This window comes from Acanthopagrus latus, chromosome 5 (genome assembly GCF_904848185.1).
Source record: "Acanthopagrus latus isolate v.2019 chromosome 5, fAcaLat1.1, whole genome shotgun sequence".
Classification (NCBI taxonomy): domain Eukaryota; kingdom Metazoa; phylum Chordata; class Actinopteri; order Spariformes; family Sparidae; genus Acanthopagrus; species Acanthopagrus latus.
In genome coordinates this window covers 13400449-13406526 of record NC_051043.1, presented here as the reverse complement: position 1 = coordinate 13406526, position 6078 = coordinate 13400449, and the positions used below count along the sequence as shown (strand labels likewise).

General features: G+C 42.4%; 1 long non-coding RNA gene across 1 annotated transcript; it reads left to right on the top strand.

Annotated features, from left to right (window-relative positions):
• Positions 1 to 2976: 2976 nt before the first annotated feature.
• Positions 2977 to 4889, top strand: LOC119018962. Its single transcript, XR_005074899.1, has 2 exons — positions 2977 to 3559; positions 3659 to 4889. It is a non-coding gene; the product is annotated as an uncharacterized LOC119018962 (long non-coding RNA).
• Positions 4890 to 6078: the final 1189 nt, after the last annotated feature.

Here is a 6078-nt window from a genome sequence, read left to right as displayed (position 1 = left end):
AGACACGGCTGCCGTGACAGCTAAAGAGGCCTGTGTGTTTACCAGGGAAACTACAGCTTAAAGACCGCACTGCTGGATGTTTTGCTAAACAAACCAACCTCAGGAAAAAAAAAAAAAAACACAGACATCACCCATTAACACCAGACAACACAGTTCAGGAAACAGCATGCTAGCTTGCTAATTCATGTCTCACTTGTGGTGCGATTTAACAGTAAATCCAGTGTGGTCCTCCTACTTCCCTCCATCCCTCTGGTTTCTCTAGCAGACACCCAGCGCTGTGCGCACACGGAAGGGCAGCCAAGAACAGGCACTCAGCCATGGGACTCGTGTCCCACCATTCTTCCCCCTTCTTGTTGTCCAGCAGACTACCAGGGCCACAGAAATCAGATTTATCCAGCCAAATCTTATTAACACACACACCCAGAGAAGATGGTGCACAGTCATGCACAGACCATACTGAGAGCCTAAATCTTCACAAATTAGTTGTGTTGAGTTTTACTTGTGAGGGAGGGGAGAGCCGGGGTGTCATAAGTGGAGGAAACCAGCTTATTAGCCGGGTACCATCCACTTTTATTTGACCAAGCTCCACAGAGGAGGACTGGTCTGCAGACGGTTCTGAGGAAAAAAAGTCGATAGTACAAATACGTCTGTTGAATAAACTGTGAACTTATTGCCCCATTAGCAGACGAGCTTGTTGGTCCAGAGAGCTTTTTTTTTTCTGCTTCAGTGAAACTCTGTATTTATGACACTGATGCACAACCCTGAGAACAAAATGCCAGAGGGAAGTAAACCACACAGTACAGAGAAAACAGACAGAAGCACAGGGAGTTTTTTATTGACTTGCATTAGCACGAACCAGCTGCCTAGCGTTAGTGGACAGCTCATCAGAATGTCGCCACCTAGACCTGAGAGTAGCTCCTAGGTCACCGAGACTTAATAAGCATTTTTTATGAAGGCGCTGGGATGTATTTCACAGGGTCATTTTCTTGTGTTACCGGACCTGAACAACAATAAATCACAGTCTTAAGGGTTTAATGTGCCGGTCTATTTCTTGACCAGAGGCAGTGGAAAGTGCTGGATGGAGGATATGCACGGATTTGGACGGAGACGGGTTGGCTGCCCTCTGGTCAGCCAAGTTAACCGGCTGCTGGCTGTGAGCATATATTTACTGGACAGATATATAAAAGAGATATCGATCTTGTTATTTGACTCCAAGCAAGAAAGAAATTAAGTGCATTTTACAAAATGTCAACCCTTTGCTCGAAATGCCTCCCTGTGCGTACAGCAATGAGAATAAAATGTCCATCAAAGGCAATAAAAGGAGGACAAAAGTGTCGCACATTTCCAGGTGTGGTAATAATCCAACAGAATCAATATGAGAATCATCACAGTCCTTGAATGAAAACTGCTTTTCGTCACTGACAGCCCGATTGAAATGAACGCAACTAGAGCCATTTAAGCATTGTAAGGTATAAAATCTTTCTTGCTTTGTCAGAATGATTAAAAAGGAGTATTTTTCTTTTTCCCCTGAGACCCACGAATACAAAAAAGGTTTCTTAAATGAAAGGAAAAGACAAAGGAGGGTTATGGATCTTCAGCGCTCATAAAAGTCACAAATCATCTTCCCTGATACTGAGTCATTTAATGTGCTGTTCACTGTTATGTTGAATCCTCGTGGAATTTAATGGGCTCCAGATTGTCTCTGAAACCCAAAAGAAAATTGTAGCTCTTTGGTGCTGCTGGTTTCCAGACCGGTGTGACAAGCCATGTCTGAACTACAGATTCCCTGCCTACTCCATTTTTCAGCCGTGGCGTCTCTTTTATTTCCAAGGGGTAGGAAAGTCAATTGAAAGTCAATTCCAATGTGTCTGATTAATGGGCAGTGGAGGATGCACTCTAATCTGTGCACCGTTCAACTGTTCCATTTCAAGCCACACACTGGTAATTATTCCCTGCGCTCTCCTGGAGTAAATGTTTTCGTTGCGCCCTCCCCCCCAACACTCCTGCGACACCGGTTGTCTTGCTCCCAGGCTTCTTCCAAAGGATGCAGGGTAAATTCATTTAAGATTTACTTTCTGGTGAAGCACAAAGAAAAAACTAAGCTTCATGGTGTCATGACTCTTGTTTTGTTTGTTCTTGTTTCTGGTTTTTGGCTTCTTGTATTTGATTTACATATTTGTATCATGTCTTGTGTTAGGTTTTGCTTTCTCCATGTCTTGTGTCTCGTTTTGCTTTCTCCATGTCTTGTGTCTCATGTTTTGATGTTCCATGTCTTGTGTCTCATGTTTTGATGTTCCATGTCTTGTGTCTCATGTTTTGATGTTCCATGTCTTGTGTCTCATGTTTTGATGTTCCTTGCCCTCATGTGTCCTTTAAGTTCTCCTATGTTCTCCCCTCTGGCTCCCTCTGTCTGTTGTCTTGTTCCCTCCTGGTCTGTTCCTCTGTGCTCCTCCCCCTCATTATCTCACCTGGCTTCCTTCCTCCTCTCTCTCCTCACCTGTTCCTCGTCATGTCATTAGTGTCTGTGTATTTAGTCTCTGTGTTCCCCTCACTCCTTGCCTGGTCATTGTTTGCTGTATTCTGTCTTGTGCTTTCTGTTTGCTGCTCCATGCTCCATGCTCCATGCTCCATGCTCCATGCTCCATGCTCCATGCTCCATGCGGTATGTTTTTGGTTTTGAGTTTTCTATGATTGAGTTGGACTTTGATTTTTTGATTTGTACTTTGTCTAGTTGTTTTCGTTGCTACTTTGTTTGGTTTTGTTTGCTACTTTGCCTTTTGATCCTTTTGTCTGCTTTTGTTTTTTTTTTTTTTTTTTGTAACAGCTTTAAATAAAAGCTCGCTTTTTGTTCTCCTGATTTTGCCTCCGGTGTCACTGCATTTGGATCCACCTTTCCCTTTCTTAGTTTTCCCTTTTCCCCAACCTGACACATGGTGGGTGCCGAGTGAATCACCTAACTTTTCATTGATCATTTCAGGTGTTCTAACCTGCGAACTGATAATGGTTTAAAAACAGGGAAGAAAATGTGACACCACGATAAACAGTATATTGGTGTCAAGCAACTACTGAGCATTAAAGTATTGTCAAGTCAAGAGTCACGTGGTCATCATGTTACATACTGCTATTCAGTATTTACTACTCATCGTCTTTATTCCTGTTATCCACAGAAGACAACAGTACCAGGATTAACCAAAACGTCTTCATATTAGATTATGTTCTCATATTTAATTAATCATCTCTTTAAAATGGCATTGAAACATTCTGGAGTCATTCTAACCGTACATTGTGTTAAGAAACAATCATTTTTGTTTCATCGCAGATAGAACACACCCTTTTGTCAAGGTGAGCTTACATCCATCAGACATTTAGAAGACGCCCGAGGTTCTGAGGCTTCCTCAGTGTGATTGTTTCATGCAGCACCCGTCCAAATGATGGAAAATGAATTGAACCAACTAAGCCAAAAATAAACGTGCTTTCTGATGTCTCCAGCCTGTCAGAACTGTATTCTGTGCGACTGAAGAGGGAACTGGATGAAGAAAAGTGAAAACAAGATTTTGTGGTGTGTACTGTAAATGTGTGAGGTGCAGAAACTGAGGAAGCTTATCTGTGGATTAGCAGTCGTGCTCAGCGTGCAAATGTGCATCTTATGTCGTCCTAGGATGGAGTTCAGTTCAGTTCACATCCTCCGGGGTGTCCTGGCTCGGCTCTCCAACAGAGCCATGTCTTTTTCACCAGTTTGCTAATCCTGTCTGCATCCCTGCCCTTGATGTTTCCACCCCGGCACTCTACCACGGAGAACAGAGCGCTGGCCAACACCGGCTGGTGGAACATGTTGAGCCTCGTGGAGAAGAGCTGACGTGGAGGAATGCACCGGGAGTGAGCGACCTGAACTGTATTTAATTCAAGCCATAATGTGTTATGCAAATGTTATTTACTGGCACATCATCAGATCTTTTATGTATTTTATTTTTTTTTTTCTCCACACAAGTGATCTGATTGAAGTGGAGATAAATGAGATCCCGGTTTTATTTGAAGTTCAAACTGCCCTCGGCGGGGAAAAGATCAGACTGGCTTTGGCTCCACCAGAAAACTCTGTTACGCTGCTTGTGCCTTGTTCATATCGCAAACCCTCCTAACTCAACCCACAGCACGCTTTTATTGCCCCAGACTCAAGAGGCCAAACCCGGCTTTAATAGAGAACATGAGCTGAAATGACTTTATGAACCCAATAAAATAAGGTTAGCATTTTCCCGCAGACATTATGGGAGTTTATTTAACATTCAGCTAAAATTATATTATCAACACAGTTACAAGGTATTTATAGCTCACCGCTGACTCCATTTGCTTGAGTTGTTACCCTCTAAATGCTGCTGCGCTGTGCGTTGATAACGGGACACAGAGAAGCATAAAAAAGCACATTCATAATAAGCTTACTCTCCCGTAAGAGCAACATGGATCTCTGTGACGCACGCCTCAAAAAAAAGTAGAAACGTTAGCATCGTTGTCAACATTCTCTGCACACACAGGCTCTCTCTTGTTCGCTGTTTTGCATTGTGCACATTGCTGGAAAAGTTGAAAGCCTTGGATGACCTCCTGCGTGAAAGGCAGATCGTTGCCGAGGCTCGGCTAGCGCTCTGTGCAAGGAGCGCAGGATGTTTAGAGGGTAATTGTTCGCTGCTGTACCGTAAGCAAGCGCAGCATTTTAAAAGCAGAGCAGTGAATAATGTAAAGGCTCTGCGACCCAAAAGTAATGCCTCTTAATCTGCTGTACTTTCCCGTTTGGTAAATGTAGCATTTATCTCGGCATGAGTAGCTCAGTTAGATATTGGATTACCTTAAAAATGCTCCACCAGAATTAAGGCTTGATTACTTTTGGTGTTTGGCCCTCTGGATAAGAGTTTCGTGTGTCATGCGGAGATAACCGCCGTTTGAAAATAATTAGATGCACTCTCAGAAGTACTGCTCGTGTGGAAAAAAAAAAAAAAAAAAAAAAAAAGAGCATTATGGATAAGCAGGCCAGACCAGAGGTGAGACACATAATGACTACCGATGATGCAGCCGCATCTCCTTCAGTCTGGGCGTCTTGCCCCTCTGCAGGAGGGGTGGTGGGCTTTTGTGTCCTGGGGCCTGCTGTCCATGTAATCTGTCCATGGTCATAGGATGTTCACAGTTACAAATAGCTGCTTTTTATAGACATTTTAAATAGCTTATAAGGCATCAATTTATTACACTTAGTAAATACTGACGCTATCAGTGAAAGTTTACCATTGCCAGGCTTTTACATATGAGATAATCCACTATCTTTTCTGTTGTGAGACTCCCTAGCCTGATCTTGATAGCAACTAAGAGGTCAAAAAGGTGCAATAACAGGCATGTCACTTCCTGCTCTGTTATTTCTGCAGCCCTGCCAAGTAGGGCAGTGTGGACATAGGTGTTATTTACACTGACGACGATGGGGATATGTCCCCACAGCTTTTTTAAAATGGACGATTTTGTCCCCATCACTGTTCGAAAGCATGATTTGTTCAACATTTTAAATGTCCTGCACCTCAAAGTTAACGTACAAATAAAACTGTGGCTCTCCAGCACCTTTTACATTTAGAAAAATATATATTTTATGGCATTTAGCAGACGCTTTTGTCCAAACTGACTTACAGTAATTCAAACTTACACTGATGGCGGTAGCTACCATGCGAGGTGCAAAGCAGCACATCAGGAACAGTTTGGGGTTCAGTATCTTGAAAAATGTATTCCTGGACCTCATATGTGCAGTACACTATTGGCAAAATGTAAGCAGCAGCCTGCAACATGGGAAGGAAAACTCTAGTTGTTGTTCATTAGATGATAGATGTGATCAGCGTTTGCTTTAAAATCACACGATAACACATGAGATGGACTGATTGACAGGTTGACAGATCTGATTGTGTGGCAATTAATTGCAGACAATTTTAAAAGAATGATACAAAATGATTCATTGTGTTTGTTTTTGAATCAATAGAGTTAAGCACAAAATGCCAATTTCTATATAATGTTGCTTTAAGGATTCATTAATTATAAATTAGCTACATTAATAAATTA